The 18,497-nt window shown below is 35.1% G+C and overlaps 1 protein-coding gene across 1 annotated transcript in view; it reads left to right on the top strand.

Annotated features, from left to right (window-relative positions):
* LOC139902655 (uncharacterized) overlaps nt 1-18,497 on the top strand; it is a 77,270-nt gene that overhangs the window by 49,823 nt on the left and 8,950 nt on the right. The window lies entirely within an intron of this gene.

Below are 18,497 nucleotides of genomic sequence, written 5' to 3'. Positions count from 1 at the left end.
TAAAATATTGGGTTGTCTATCCATTTTATGTTTTTAAACTGTAAAATAGACAAGAGTTAGATTCATAAAAAATACTTATTAATACAAGCAATTTTTACATATATCATAAAGCATAAGCACACTATATTACATATATTACACCACACGAATACAACTATCTTATTCCGACTCGCTTGTTTCTTCTTCTTCGGTTTTGGTTCGTTTTTCCAAGTTTCTAGGGATATATGATGTTCCCCTAATACGAGCCGTCGTTATCCACATTGGTTTAGAAAAAACCTGGTGGTTTAGAGGTTCCCGGGTCATTATTACAACTAAAGGACTTCGGGGGTTGAGGATACATATAAAGTTCATCGGGGTTGGAATTAGATTTCTCTATTTTTATGCCCTTTCCCTTATTATTTTCTTTTGCCTTTTTAAATTCAGTTGGGGTAATTTCTATAACATCATCGGAATTCTCGTCGGAATCCGATTCATCGGAGAATTGGTAATCCTCCCAATATTTTGCTTCCTTGGCGGAAACACCATTGACCATAATTAACCTTGGTCGGTTGGTTGAGGATTTTCTTTTACTTAACCGTTTTATTATTTCCCCCACCGGTTCTATTTCTTCATCCGATTCCGATTCTTCTTCCGGTTCCGATTCTTCTTTCGGTTCCGACTCTTCTTCCGGTTCCTCTTCGAGAACTTGTGAATCAGTCCACGAATCATTCCAATTTACATTTGACTCTTCATTATTATTAGGTGAGTCAATGGGACTTGTTCTAGAGGTAGACATCTATCACATAATATCAAACGCGTTAAGAGATTAATATATCACATAATATTCACATGTTAAAAATATATAGTTTCCAACAAAATTTGTTAAGCAATCATTTTTCAAGTAAACACGGTCGAAGTCCAGACTCACTAATGCATCCTAACAAACTCGATAAGACACACTAATGCAAAATTCTGGTTCTCTAAGACCAACGCTCGGATACCAACTGAAATGTCCCGTTCTTATTGATTAAAAACGTTCCATATTAATTGATTTCGTTGCGAGGTTTTGACCTCTATATGAGACGTTTTTCAAAGACTGCATTCATTTTAAAACAAACCATAACCTTTATTTCATCAATAAAGGTTTAAAAAGCTTTACGTAGATTATCAAATAATGATAATCTAAAATATCCTGTTTACACACAACCATTACATAATGGTTTACAATACAAATATGTTACAACCAAATAAGTTTCTTGAATGCAATTTTTACACAATATCATACAAGCATGGACTCCAAATCTCGTCCTTATTTAAGTATGCGACAGCGGAAGCTCTTAATAATCACCTGAGAATAAACATGCTTAAAACGTCAACAAAAATGTTGGTGAGTTATAGGTTTAACCTATATATATCAAATCATAATAATAGACCACAAGATTTCATATTTCAATACACATCCCATACATAGAGATAAAAATCATTCATATGGTGAACACCTGGTAACCGACATTAACAAGATGCATATATAAGAATATCCCCATCATTCCGGGACACCCTTCGGATATGATATAAATTTCGAAGTACTAAAGCATCCGGTACTTTGGATGGGGCTTGTTGGGCCCGATAGATCTATCTTTAGGATTCGCGTCAATTAGGGTGTCTGTTCCCTAATTCTTAGATTACCAGACTTAATAAAAAGGGGCATATTCGATTTTGATAATTCAACCATAGAATGTAGTTTCACGTACTTGTGTCTATTTTGTAAATCATTTATAAAACCTGCATGTATTCTCATCCCAAAAATATTAGATTTTAAAAGTGGGACTATAACTCACTTTCACAGATTTTTACTTCGTCGGGAAGTAAGACTTGGCCACTGGTTGATTCACGAACCTATAACAATATATACATATATATCAAAGTATGTTCAAAATATATTTACAACACTTTTCATATATTTTGATGTTTTAAATTTATTAAGTCAGCTGTCCTCGTTAGTAACCTACAACTAGTTGTCCACAGTTAGATGTACAGAAATAAATCGATAAATATTATCTTGAATCAATCCACGACCCAGTGTATACGTATCTCAGTATTGATCACAACTCAAACTATATATATTTTAGAATCAACCTCAACCCTGTATAGCTAACTCCAACATTCACATATAGAGTGTCTATGGTTGTTCCGAAATATATATAGATGTGTCGACATGATAGGTCGAAACATTGTATACGTGTCTATGGTATCTCAAGATTACATAATATACAATACAAGTTGATTAAGTTATGGTTGGAATAGATTTGTTACCAATTTTCACGTAGCTGAAATGAGAAAAATTATCCAATCTTGTTTTGCCCATAACTTCTTCATTTTAAATCCGTTTTGAGTGAATCAAATTGCTATGGTTTCATATTGAACTCTATTTTATGAATCTAAACAGAAAAGTATAGGTTTATAGTCGGAAAAATAAGTTACAAGTCGTTTTTGTAAAGGTAGTCATTTCAGTCGAAAGAACGACGTCTAGATGACCATTTTAGAAAACATACTTTCACTTTGAGTTTAACCATAATTTTTGGATATAGTTTCATGTTCATAATAAAAATCATTTTCTCAGAATAACAACTTTTAAATCAAAGTTTATCATAGTTTTTAATTAACTAACCCAAAACAGCCCGCGGTGTTACTACGACGGCGTAAATCCAGTTTTACGGTGTTTTTCGTGTTTCCAGGTTTTAAATCATTAAGTTAGCATATCATATAGATATAGAACATGTGTTTAGTTAATTTTAAAAGTCAAGTTAGAAGGATTAACTTTTGTTTGCGAACAAGTTTAGAATTAACTAAACTATGTTCTAGTGATTACAAGTTTAAACCTTCGAATAAGATAGCTTTATATGTATGAATCGAATGATGTTATGAACATCATTACTACCTTAAGTTCCTTGGATAAACCTACTGGAAAAGAGAAAAATGGATCTAGCTTCAACGGATCCTTGGATGGCTCAAAGTTCTTGAAGCAGAATCATGACACGAAAACAAGTTCAAGTAAGATCATCACTTGAAATAAGATTGTTATAGTTATAGAAATTGAACCAAAGTTTGAATATGATTATTACCTTGTATTAGAATGATAACCTACTGTAAGAAACAAAGATTTCTTGAGGTTGGATGATCACCTTACAAGATTGGAAGTGAGCTAGCAAACTTGAAAGTATTCTTGATTTTATGTAACTAGAACTTGTAGAATTTATGAAGAACACTTAGAACTTGAAGATAGAACTTGAGAGAGATCAATTAGATGAAGAAAATTGAAGAATGAAAGTGTTTGTAGGTGTTTTTGGTCGTTGGTGTATGGATTAGATATAAAGGATATGTAATTTTGTTTTCATGTAAATAAGTCATGAATGATTACTCATATTTTTGTAATTTTATGAGATATTTCATGCTAGTTGCCAAATGATGGTTCCCACATGTGTTAGGTGACTCACATGGGCTGCTAAGAGCTGATCATTGGAGTGTATATACCAATAGTACATACATCTAAAAGCTGTGTATTGTACGAGTACGAATACGGGTGCATACGAGTAGAATTGTTGATGAAACTGAACGAGGATGTAATTGTAAGAATTTTTGTTAAGTAGAAGTATTTTGATAAGTGTCTTGAAGTCTTTCAAAAGTGTATGAATACATATTAAAACACTACATGTATATACATTTTAACTGAGTCGTTAAGTCATCGTTAGTCGTTACATGTAAATGTTGTTTTGAAACCTTTAGGTTAACGATCTTGTTAAATGTTGTTAACCCAATGTTTATAATATCAAAAGAGATTTTAAATTATTATATTATCATGATATTATGATGTACGAATATCTCTTAATATGATATATATATACATTAAATGTCGTTACAACGATAATCGTTACATATATGTCTCGTTTCAAAATCATTAAGTTAGTAGTCTTGTTTTTACATATGTAGTTCATTGTTAATATACTTAATGATATGTTTACTTATCATAATATCATGTTAACTATATATATAACCATATATATGTCATCATATAGTTTTTACAAGTTTTAACGTTCGTGAATCACCGGTCAACTTGGGTGGTCAATTGTCTATATGAAACCTATTTCAATTAATCAAGTCTTAACAAGTTTGATTGCTTAACATGTTGGAAACATTTAATCATGTAAATATCAATCTCAATTAATATATATAAACATGGAAAAGTTCGGGTCACTACAACTACACCTTTCACGCTACAACAAATAGATACATTATATACATACGCATATAATTATTCCACTCACCTCAAAGTCTTGTGAAAAGATACCCGAGCTTGTGAAACCTCAAAGTAACGTACCTATCACATTATACATATTATCAAACACAAACTCAAGTCGGTCAACCAATTCTTTCACCATTCCTAAGTCATTTTGACCCAAAGTGCAATCCCGACCCATTTTGCACCATTAACCCTAATAATGGGTCAACTTCACCAAAAACCCTAACTCTAGTCAAATATGGTCTTATTACATTTTTAAATCACCAATTTAACTCACTTTCACACATCCAAGACCACTTAGGTCATTAAAGACCCATTTGACTCATTTCAAGGTCAACACACCCATTTGGGTCAACCATGCCCAATTAACACCCATTTACATATCATTGAAGTGTTCTAGTACTTTAACTAACTAATTAGGTTCATAAACATAAATTAACACTTTGAAAACCCTAATTAGTTACCTTTGAGTCCACATGACCCAATTTCACCCAAAACCCCCAAATTACTAGCAAGTGGGTTTTGTGCGCATCACTAACCCTTAATGCAATTAAAGTAAGAATCTAAGTTTTAGAACTTACCAACACAATCACTACGTAGCTAGCGACTAGATGAACGACTTTAGAACTCGCACTAAGACCCGATTCAACCTCCTTTACCCTTTAATGAAGCTTTCTCACTCAAGGAATGCACTCTCTCACTAGAATTAAATTGGAGAGGATAAGGTGGTTGTGAATGGAGTTAATGAGCTCCCAAAAATGATCTAAGGCATTAAATTCGGACCCCAAGGTGATTTTACCAAAATGCCCTCAAAATATCTAATTAAAAAGAAAAGGGGAATCTGTCGCAGACAGATGGCGCGGCGCACCACCTAGCCGCGCGGCGCGCGACCTCCCAGTTCAGCATCTTTTCTCTTTTTAATTATGTGCAACCAAAACCCCAAAACTGAGTAACTTATATACACACATGTACACTACAATTATTCGGGTCTTACAACTCTCCCCCACTTATTCGGATTGCGTCCTCGCAATCCAAGCCGCATGACATGAGGGAAGATAAACCAACAAGAACTCTTCGGGTTCCCAAGTGAACTCGGAACCTTTACATCGTCGCCATTGAACCTTGAAAGTTCTCACCTCTTTATTTCTCAACATTTTCACCTTCTCGTCAAGGATAGCAATCGGTTCCTCGACATATTCTAACTTGTTGTTTAGCTCGATCTCGTCTAAAGGCATCCATGAGGAATCATCCGCAAGACACTTACGGAGGTGGGAGACATGAAATGTATTATGGATCCCCGCAAGCTCTTCGGGTAATTCCAATCGATATGCAACTTCACCAACACGAGCTAAAACCTTGAATGGCCCAATAAACCGAGGAGCTAACTTTCCCCGTTTTCGAAATCGAATAATACCCTTCCATGGCGAAACCTTAAGCATCACCATATCGCCTTCTTGGAACTCAATCAATCGCCTACGTCTATCGGCATACGACTTTTGCCTATCTTGAGCCTTCTTCAAATGTTCCCGAATCAAATCGATCTTGCTATTGGTCTCTAAAACCAAATCGGTACTCCCGATCTCTCTTTGACCCACTTCTCCCCAACAAACGGGAGTTCAAAACCTACGCCCATAAAGCATTTCGTAAGGTGGCATCCCGATACTAGTATGATAACTATTATTGTACGAGAATTCCACCAAAGGCAAATGCTCATCCCAACTACCACCGAAGTCAATGATGCACGCTTGTAGCATATCTTCTAAAGTTTGATTCGTACGTTCGGTTTGACCGTCCGTTTGAGGATGATACGCCGTGCTCAACTTCAATTGCGTACCCATATCTTCATGAAACTTTTCCCAAAACCGAGATGTAAAACGGGTATCTCGATCCGAAATAATAGATATAGGAACCCCATATCGCGAGACCACTTCCTTGATAAACAACTTAGCCAAGGTCTCCGACGATATCGCTTCTTTAATAGGAAGAAACAAAGCGCTTTTTGTCAATCGGTCAACTATAACCCAAATCGAATCGAATTGGGTTCTCGCCGTTTTAGGTAACTTTGTAATGAAATCCATGGTAATGTGCTCCCATTTCCATTTCGGGATTTCTAACGGTTGCAACTTACCATACGGCTTTTGGTGTTCGGCTTTTACTTGTAAACACGTGACACATTGCTCAACATACTTCATAACATCACGTTTCATGCCCGGCCACCAATAATCTTTCTTCAAGTCAAGATACATTTTCGTCGCGCCCGGATGAATGGAATATTTTGACTTATGTGCTTCATCAAGTAGCACCCGTCGGTAATCACCCATCTTAGGCACCCACACCCTTCCTTGAAAGGACAACAACCCACGCGGACCCATAGTAATAAACTCCGATTGGCCCACGATTCGCTCCGCACGCTTGTTGTGAACATAAGCCTCTATTTGAATCTCACCAAGCTTTTCAAGAAAATCGTTGGTAATAATCAAACGTAACGACCCCACTTTTATCGCCGGATGTTGACTCTTTCGACTCAACGCATCCGCGACCACATTCGCCTTACCCGGATGATAAAGTATTTCACAATCGTAGTCTTTCACCACATCCATCCACCTACGTTGGTGATAATTCAAATCTCGTTGATTAAAGAGATGTTTCAAACTCTTATGATCCGAATAAATCGTACACTTGACACCATACAAGTAATGGCGCCAAATTTTCAACGCATGCACTACCGCTGCCAACTCAAGATCATGAGTCGGATACCTCGTTTCATGTTCCTTTAATTGTCGAGAGGCATAAGTGATGACCTTACCTCTTTGCATTAGAACACACCCGAGACCATTTAAGGAAGCATCACAATAAACCACCATGTCTTCAACACCTTCCGGTAACACTAACACCGGAGCTTGACACAACTTCTCTTTTAACAATTGAAAAGCAATTTCTTGCTCGTTCTCCCAACCAAACCTAGTATTCTTTCTCGTCAACTTCGTCAATGGAGAAGCAATCTTAGAAAAGTCTTGGATAAACCGACGATAATAACCGGCCAATCCGAGAAAACTTCGGATTTCCGTAGGCGTAGTCGGTCGTCCCCAACTCTTCACCGTTTCGATCTTCCCCGGATCTACTTGAATCCCGTTTTCGTTCACAATATGACCAAGGAATTGAACTTCCCTTAGCCAAAATTCACATTTGGAGAACTTTGCATACAACTTCTCCTTTCGTAGCGTCTTCAATACTTCACGCAATTGATGTTCATGTTCGTTCATACTTTTCGAGTAGACTAGTATGTCGTCAATGAACACTATTACCGACTTGTCCAACATAGGTTGGCACACTCGGTTCATAAGATCCATGAATGCTGCCGGTGCATTCGTAAGACCAAAGGGCATAACTACAAACTCATAATGCCCGTAACGCGTTCGAAAAGCCGTTTTCTCTATGTCTTCCTCACGGACCCGCATTTGGTGATAGCCGGACCGTAGGTCGATCTTAGAGAAATACGTTGCACCTTGAAGTTGATCAAATAAATCGTCAATCCTAGGTAATGGATAACGATTCTTGATCGTCACTTTATTCAACTCACGGTAATCAATGCACATACGCATACTACCATCCTTCTTCTTCACAAATAACACCGGAGCGCCCCATGGCGAAGCACTCGGTCGAATAAAACCCTTCTCGAGCAACTCTTGGGTTTGATTTAACAACTCTTGCATTTTCGTTGGTGCTAAACGATAAGGAGTTTTAGCAATGGGAGTAGCTCCTGGAACCAACTCAATACGAAACTCAACTTGTCTTTCCGCCGGAACACCCGGTAATTCGTCCGAAAAAACGTCTTCGAATTCACTAACAACCGGAATTTCACGAATAGGTGGTGGCTCATTGCGAGTATCAACAACATGAGCAAGGAAAGCCATGCCACCGGTAACAACAAAACGACGTGCCCGTGCAAAAGTGCATATCGACACCGGTCTCCTTCGCTTATCACCATGAATAATTAACTCTCCCCCACTTAGGGTCTTCACACGAATAAACTTATCATGGCATGCAATATCGGCTCTATAACGATCGAGCCAATCCATACCAATGACAATATCAAAGTCGCCCAAGGTCATTGGAATAAGATCAATTTTAAAGGTTTCGGCACCAAAAACAACATCACAATTTTCACACACATCAACCACTAGCACCGTCTTGCCGTCCGCTATTTCGACTTCTATCGGACGACTTAACTTAGCTAACGGTCTATTAAGTTTAGGCACAAATTTAGGAGACACAAACGACAAATTTGTACCGCTATCGAACAGAATCCTTGCCGGATTAGAATTAACCATGTAAGTACCTGAGACAACTTCGTGCGATTGTTTAGCTTCATCATTGGTCATTAAATAGTTGCGACCCCTAGCCGTACCCGCCGCCTTCTCTAACCGTTTCACATTGTTGTTTCGCAAGTCGGGACACTCCGGCTTCTTATGCCCTTCTTTGCCGCAATTAAAACAAGTGACTTTGTTCCCGGAACGTGGTTTCGGACACTCACGAGCCATATGACCCGGTTGCCAACAATTGTAGCACGTATAAGAAAACCCGCCGGTTGTGCCCTTCTTTGCACTATTGACACTTTCGGCCCCCCTCTTGTTCTTGCTCTTGCTCTTCTTGCTTGAGGCGTTAGAGTAACTAAAACCTTCAAATTTTCTTTTGGAAAACATGAAATCACTCTTTCTTGGAACCTCCGGCTCAAAACCCCGAGCCAACTCGAACAATTCATCAAAAGACTTAGCCATACCCCGACTAATCTTCCCCTTGTACTCATCATTCAAAGTACGGTAGAAATCCTTCATGAGCTTATGATCATCACCAACATATTCCGGGCAAAAACGAGTCTTTGCCAAGAATGTAGACTTAAGAGTAACTAAGTCCATTGAGCCTTGTTGCAAATGGTGCAACTCGTCCCGGATTCTATCGAGATCGGAAGAAGTTCGGTATTCCTTAAAAAAACTCCTTCTTAAACTCTTCCCACGTCAAGCCCATACATTGTTCCTCACCATACAAGTTGATTTTATCATCCCACCATAACTTAGCCTCTTCTCGTAACATGCTAGAGCCATACCTCGCCTTCTTCTCGGGAGGACATTCCGAGGTACGGAAAGCTCCCTCGATGTCGGAGATCCAACATGTACTTTTTAAAGGATCTCGTACCCCATTAAACATCGGGGGTTGAGCGTCCTTGAAATTCTTGTAGTGGAAGTCCCGCCTTCCTTCACCTCCTTCACCACGAGGATAAATGTTTCTAGCATCAAGGGCCTCTTCGATAGTGGCCTTCATTCGTTCATTTATCAAATCGGTCACTTGCCCATCGACCGAATCTTGGAAGACTTTTCAGACGTCCGTAAGAAAATCCGCTTTTAACTTTTTAAAGACGGCCTCAACCTTGGCCGAAAACTCGGCGTCCTCACTTGTACTTACGTTATCATGATCGGGTCCGTTTCTCGTCTTCATTCTATAAAACGAAGTAGGTTAAGCGGCGAAACAAAAATACAAAACACGTATGTATATACGTATACACCACACTACCCCATCTTGCTCAACAATCATCGTACATTGCTTGTTCGACACGATTTGCGCCCGTAACAATGGTAGCTAATCATTGTTACGCGAGCACGTCGCATTAACTTGCTAGTACAACGTCCATCTCGCTCGATGCTCGCTAAACATACATAACAAATAGCGCATGATTAGTTTACATAAACCTATGCACAAACCAATCCCGATCCGACCCAAAGTCCTACAAGTCCCGCATAGCGCACACACAAAAAGTCTAAGTCTAGGCGCCTATCTCAAGTCACCTAAATCCCTTAGACCATGCTCTGATACCACTTGTAACAACCCAAACCAACCCTCGACTAAACCACGCGAAAATACAAAATAAAAAAAAATTTCCTATGCAGCATACCCGCGCGGCGCGCCAGGTAGGGGCGCGGCGCGCCAAAGTGGACTGTCCGGAAAGTCTCAAAATGCGAAAAAGATTGACTAGTTCCCGACACATTTAGACGAAACGCTTTTTACCATACATCCAAATATGTAAAACTAACTTGTTTCAAATATAAAATCAATGTTTTACAGGCGGGGCCCACATCGGCCGTTTTACGAGTTTAATACAATTTACGAGTATCGACCACCAAAAAGTTTAAGTTCCAAACTACACAATGAGCATGGCGTTTGGGATTAAACTACCCAACTATCGGTCAAACTCCAAGAGCTACTAAAGCCAAAAGCGTCCCCTAGCATCAAGCGGGATCTCTAGTCCAAAACGATGCCCTTACCCTTGTCCAAAACCGAACCTATAAAATGGTAAACAACGAGAGGGTAAGCAAAGCTTAGTGAATGCAATAATTATACGAATACATATATAATTATACCTACTTGCATACACTTACACAACCGCAAACATGCTAGCAAACAACCTTAGCTTATCGTCGCAATAACAAGCTATAAATCACCAATACCCCCAAGCTAGCATAACATCCGCATATAAATATAACTCGAATAATATAATATGCTTACAACACAAATAACCATGGTTAACCAATAGTACAAGGGAACGACGCTCGCGAAAACGCCATCGGTGTTCGTAACATCCGTTAGGGCACTTAACACCTCGCACCACTAACCCCTAGGGTGGCACCTTAACACCTCGGCACATCACCCCGAGTGGCATCTTAACACCTCGATGCATCACTCATTATTTTATGGAGTGGTGTCTTAACACCTCGACACTACACTCCTAGGTGGCATCTTAACACCTCGATGCTACACCCGAGTGGCATCTTAACACCTCGATGCTACACTCTTCACGTGAAACGTGGTGTCTTAACACCTCGACACTACACCTTTCACGCTACAACAAATAGATACATTATATACATACGCATATAATTATTCCACTCACCTCAAAGTCTTGTGAAAAGATACCCGAGCTTGCGAAACCTCAAAGTAACGTACCTATCACATTATACATATTATCAAACGCAAACTCAAGTCGGTCAACCAATTCTTTCACCATTCCTAAGTCATTTTGACCCAAAGTGCAATCCCGACCTATTTTGCACCATTAACCCTAATAATGGGTCAACTTCACCAAAAACCCTAACTCTAGTCAAATATGGTCTTATTACATTTTTAAATCACCAATTTAACTCATTTTCACACATCCAAGACCACTTATGTGACGACCCGAGAATTTTCGACCAAATTTAAACTTTAATCTTTATATGTTTTCGACACGATAAGCAAAGTCTGTAATATTGAGTCTTGAAAATTTTAGAACTATATTCATATGTTCAATTACCTTTGACTGTTTACGACGATTCACGAACCTATAAACGCAAATAGAAATGTACATGTAATTAACTATACATATACATAATTAGATATTGTAACATAATTATAGTAGAGAACTGATGTGTGATTTAGTTATTAAGAAAGATAGATTAAAATAACTAAAACTTGTTATTAATTGATTTTGAACATAATTTTGTCAATGATTAACAAAGTATAATTTGTATAATGTTGTACTCTGAATTTAAATTGTTTTGATAATTGATACATCTATCTAAGTAATGAATCTGGATATGTAAAATATAATTATATATAGTAATTTGAATATACATATAATATAATGATATAAATTTGATATATATATAAATTGTTATTATTATTTTATAATTATGATTATTATTATCATTAAAAATCATTATTAAAGTTATTGAATATTATTATCATTATGAATAGTTATTGTTGTAACTTAGTGTTGTTAATAAAAATAATATAAATATAAATAGTATTATTACAATTATCATTAATAAGAGTATTATTATCATTTTCACTATTATCATTATAGTGATTTATTATTATCATCATCATTATTATTATCATTTTTTTTCTTTTATCTTTAATATTATTATTAGTATTATTTGATGTTGTTAATTATTTTTATCACTAAGATTAGTATTATCTCTATGATTATTAATAGTATTTTTACTAAAAATAGTACCATTATTAATAGATGTTGATTATTAATTAATATTACAAAAATCTAATACAATGGATAGATATAAACAGATATATAAACTAATGTATATGTACGGTTATTAACATATACAGATATATATACAAAATCGTTTGCAGATAATTGCAATTCTTGTTTCAAGTCGCTGTCTTTCTGATTAATTGTCTAATTGATTGATATACATATCGATTTAAATTCACAGATTACAAATTCAGTCAATCATCTATTTTGTTTGTATTTCTTTTTCCTGTTTCATCTCTTGTTTCTGTCCTCTATCTGAATACAGATCGAATTTAATCACGACTTTAAAATCAATAACATCCAAGAATCTGTTAGCCGTCGGTATCATACGTATTTTTTTTATTTTTCTGTCAATCAACTTGTCGACTATCAAACTTTATTTAACCAATGAATTATCCAGTGTTATGAATTAGTTCTCTCACTTCTTCCATCCACATTATCAATTAAAATGATTACAGTCAACTTCAGATTGAAATTTATTAAGAAAAAGGGATGAACTAGTCGACGTCCCTGTTTTTGACCAAAAATCACAAAACTCGATTTTTCAACAATTTACAAAATCTATAAATGCAATCGTGTTAGGAATTCTTCCTTTAATCTTTCTGCAAAGTCCCCGATTTCAATTCTTTATATCAAACACGAATTTACAAGTCAAAGTTTATGAAGAAAAGTCAAACTGATTCGTTCTTGGCAAAATTCAAGTTCAATTTAAAGTTTTGGATGCAATTGAGGTTACAAAAAGTTTTTATGTTTGATTTAAAAACTATTTCATGTTATAAGTTTTTGTTAAAACAAACTAGAATTCGAATTTCGATCTTGGGTTCATAACGGGTTTCATAGTCTGTTTCAGTTATTTTTTTTCATTCTTTTGTTTTAATTAATATAACCAATAACCAATTACTTATTAATCTGTTTCGTTGTTATAATCAAAAACAAACTGGATTTATATGTTAAAATTTCGAATTTGTTTTCAATCAATTTGGTTTATGAAGAAGAAGATAAAGGAGGCAGGAGTGTTTAGATTAAATATATACGGTTGTAGCTATAATCAAAAAAAGCAGACTTGGTTTGATGGTTGAGGGTGTTGTGGGTTATCGAGAGGTCTCAGGTTCGAGTCCCATCCGCAGCACTTCTTTTTACACAAAGATTATAAAGGGTATACTTTATTATTTTATTTCTATTATTATTATTATTATTATTATTATTATTATTATTATTATTGTTATTATTAATTATTATTATTAATACCTAATACAAGTATCATAATTATAATTATTATTATCAAGTATTGGTATTACTATTATTAGCATTATTATTATTAAGTATGATGAAAATCATTATTATTATTAATTAGTATTATAGATTTTGTCATCTAAAAATATTAGTTAACATTATCATTATGATTACAATTATAATTAAGAATATTGTTAGTATTAAAACTATTATTATTATTATTATCATTATTATTGATTATTGTTATTATTATGATAAATGTTATTAGTTTCTAAGAATTAGAAGTATAATTATTATTATTTAGTTTTACCAATATTATGGTTAAATGATATAACTATTATTATTATTATTATTAATATCATTATTAATATCATTATTAGTAAAAGTATTATTATTATAGATATTATAATAATAATAATAATAATTATTATTATTATTATTATTATTATTATTATTATTATCATTCTTATTATTAAAAGTATTAAAGATTAATATTGTATTAGAATCATCCTTTATAAGAAGATTATCTTAATTATTAGAATTATTATAAATTTTATCATAATTAGTATTATTGTTATCATTATTATTAGTATTATTAATATTAATATATCAAATAAGAATTTTCTATATAAAACATATTCATGATATAACACATAAACTATATTAATATTTTTGGGAATAAATATTAATCATCTAATTAAAATATATAAAAATAAATATATCTAATTAAGTTATTAATGAAACAAATAATTTACTAAAATAACAATTTTTCACTGTTAATATGTAAATTTGTTCGATTACAATTATATGTGTTAATATATATAACTGATATAGGTTCGTGAATTCGAGGTCAACCCTGTATTGTTCAATGTCGCCATATGTATTTTTACTACAAAATACATTATAGTGAGTTTCATTTGCTCCCTTTTACTCTTTACATTTTTGGAATTGAGAATACATGCAAATGCTTTATTAACTGTTTTACAATATTTATATGCGTGAGTTTCATTTACCTTTTTACCCTTTATATTTTTGGGCTGAGAATACATGCGCAATTTTTATAAATGTTTTTACGAAATAGACACAAGTAATCAAAACTACATTATATGGTTGAATGATCGAAATCGAATATGCCCCTTTTTATTAAGTCTGGTAATCTAAGAATTAGGGAACAGACACCCTAATTGACGCGAACTCTAAAGATAGATCTATCGGGCCCAACAAGCCCCATCCAAAGTACCAGATGCTTTAGTACTTCGAAATTTATATCATGTCCGAAGGAGGATCCCGGAATAATGGGGATATTCTATATGCATATTGTTAAGGTCGGTTACCAGGTGTTCAATCCATATGAATGATATTTTTGTATCTATGCATGGGACGTATGTTTATGAGAAATGGAAATATGAAACCTTGTGGTCTATTAAAACTATGAAATGATTATTTATGTTAAACTAATGAACTCACCAACCTTTTGGTTGACACTTTAAAGCATGTTTATTCTCAGGTATGAAAGAAATCTTCCGCTATGCATTTGCTCACTTTAAAGATATTACTTGTAGTCATTTTGATGGCATATTTCAAAAGACGTTGCATTCTAGTCGTTGAGTTCATCAAGATTATTATTAAGTCAATTATAGCAAGATATATTATGAAATGGTATGCATGATGTCAACCTTAGATGTAATGAAAGATTGTCTTTTCAAAAATGAATGCAATGTTTGTAAAATGTATCATATAGAGGTCAAATACCTCGCGATGTAATCAACTGTTGTGAATCGTTTATAATCGATATGGACTTCGTCCTGATGGATTAGGACGGGTCTTCACAGCTTAGGTCATTAAAGACCCATTTGACTCATTTCAAGGTCAACACACCCATTTGGGTCATCCATGCCCAATTAACACCCATTTACATATCATTGAAGTGTTCTAGTACTTTAACTAACTAATTAGGTTCATAAACATAAATTAACACTTTGAAAACCCTAATTAGTTACCTTTGAGTCCACATGACCCAATTTCACCCAAAACCCCCAAATTACTAGCAAGTGGGTTTTGTGTGCATCACTAACCCTTAATGCAATTAAAGTAAGAATCTAGGTTTTAGAACTTACCAACACAATCACTACGTAGCTAGCGACTAGATGAACGACTTTAGAACTCGCACTAAGACCCGATTCAACCTCCTTTACCCTTTAATGAAGCTTTCTCACTCAAGGAATGCACTCTCTCACTAGAATTGAATTGGAGAGGATAAGGTGGTTGTGAATGGAGTTAATGAGCTCCCAAAACTGATCTAAGGCATTAAATTCGGACACCAAGGTGATTTTACCAAAATGCCCTCAAAATATCTAATTAAAAAGAAAAGGGGAATCTATCACAGACAGATGGCGTGGCGCGCCACCTAGCCGCGCGGCGCGCGACCTCCCAGTTCAGCATCTTTTCTCATTTTAATTATGTGCAACCAAAACCCCAAAACTGAGTAACTTATATACACACATGTACACTACAATTATTCGGGTCTTACATTTTTGAAAGATCTAATCACGAATAGAAAGAAAATGGAAGAACTCTCGGCTGTCACTATGAATGCTAATTGTTCTACAGTGCTGTTGAATAAGATACCAGAAAAATTATCAGATCCAGGAAGTTTCACAATTCCATGTTTTCTGGGTAGTCTTAGTTCAATAAAAGCATTGGCAGACTTAGGTGCTAGTATAAATTTAATGCCGTATTCACTATACGCTAAACTAGACCTTGGAGAATTGAAACCAACACGAATAAGTATACAACTAGCCGATCGATCAATAAAATATCCTAGAGGGATAATGGAGAATATGCTAGTTAAAGTTGGTACTTTAGTATTTCCAGTAGATTTTGTTATTCTGGACATGGAAGAAGATTCTCGAGTACCTCTCATATTAGGAAGACCATTCTTAAACACGGCCAAAGCAATAATAGACGTGTTTGGTAAGAAACTGACCCTAAGTATAGAGGACGAGAGTGTTACTTTTTCAGTTGATAGAGCCATGCAACAATCGCAATCTGCAGATGATACATGTTATTATATTCAAACTATAGAATCACATGCAGAATTGTTAGATGAATTTCCAGAATTACAAGGAACAGGAGAATGTTCTTTAGGAGAAGGAACTGAACCAATTGATGAAACTATAATGTTAGTTACACTTATGGCTAATGGATATGAACCAACAACAGAAGAAATTCAAATGCTAAAAGAAGAAGACAGATATCGATACAAATCATCGATAGAAGAACCACCGACATTAGAGTTAAAGCCACTTCCAAACCATTTGGAATACGCTTATTTACAGGGTGAATCTGAATTACCTGTAATAATATCGTCTTCTCTTATTGAAAATGAAAAATCACAACTCATTTCTGTGCTAAAAGCTCATAAACCAGCTATTGCATGGAAAATTCATGATATTAAAGGAATAAGTCCTTCATATTGCACACATAAAATCCTTATGGAAGAAGGTCATAAACCATATGTGCAATGCCAAAGAAGACTAAATCCAAATATGCAAGATGTTGTTAAGAAAGAAATTATTAAACTGCTTGATGCAGGTTTAATTTATCCAATCTCTGATAGTCCATGGGTAAGCCCAGTTCAATGCGTGCCTAAGAAGGGTGGCATGACTGTCATCACAAATGAGAAAAATGAGCTTATTTCTACTAGGACTGTAATAGGATGGCGTGTTTGTATTGATTATAGAAAATTAAATGACGCCACCAGAAAAGATCACTTTCCCTTACCTTTCATTGATCAAATGTTGGAAAGATTAGCCGAAAATAGTTACTATTGTTTTCTTGATGGTTTTTCCAGATATTTTTAAATTCCAATAGCACCCGAGGACCAAGAGAAAACCATATTCACATGCCCTTATGGTACTTTTGCTTACAAACGCATGCCATTTGGACTTTGCAACGCCCCTGCAACCTTTCAAAGGTGCATGATGGCGATTTTTCACGACATGATAGAAGAATGCATGGAAGTTTTCATGGATGACTTTTCAGTCTTCGGTGATACTTTTGAATCATGTCTAGTTAATCTTGAACGAATGCTTATTAGATGCGAACAATCAAATCTAGTTCTTAATTGGGAGAAATGCCATTTCATGGTTAAAGAAGGCATCGTTCTTGGTCATAAAATTTCAAAGGAAGAAATTGAAGTGGATAGAGCTAAAGTAGATGTAATTGCTAAACTTCCACGTCCCACCAATGTTAGAGGAGTTAGGAGTTTTCTAGGGCATGCCGGTTTTTACCGACGTTTCATAAAAGATTTTTCTAAAATTGCCACTCCTATGAATAAACTCCTAGAAAATGATGCTCCATTCATCTTTTCAGATGAATGTATCAAATTTTTTAATATTCTTAAAGAAAAACTCACTAATGCACCGATCATGATAACTCCAAATTGGAATCTACCGTTTGAACTAATGTGCGATGCAAGTGATTTTGCAATGGGAGCCGTTTTAGGACAAATGATTGAAAAATAATTTCAACCTATTTATTATGCTAGTAAGACGTTACAAGGAGCACAAACGAATTACACAACTACTGAAAAAGAACTCCTTGCTATTGTCTTTGCTTTTGACAAATTTCGTTCATATCTCGTTCTAGCTAAAACGGTGGTCTATACCGACCATTCTGCTCTTAGATACCTATTTTCAAAACAAGATGCCAAACCACGATTAATCCGTTGGATCTTACTCTTACAAGAGTTTGATATTGAAATCCGAGACAAAAAGGGAGCAGAAAATCTCGCCGCTGATCATCTTTCTCGTCTTGAAAATCCTGAATTAGAAGTTCTAAATGAATCGGCCATACAAGACAACTTTCCTGATGAATATCTATTGAAGATAGATTATAATGAAA

The sequence above is a fragment of the Rutidosis leptorrhynchoides genome, chromosome 3 (assembly GCF_046630445.1).
Source record: "Rutidosis leptorrhynchoides isolate AG116_Rl617_1_P2 chromosome 3, CSIRO_AGI_Rlap_v1, whole genome shotgun sequence".
In the NCBI taxonomy this organism is placed as follows: Eukaryota; Viridiplantae; Streptophyta; class Magnoliopsida; order Asterales; family Asteraceae; genus Rutidosis; species Rutidosis leptorrhynchoides.
Note: the sequence above shows the minus strand (reverse complement) of the source record. Positions and strands in the feature narration are given on the sequence as shown.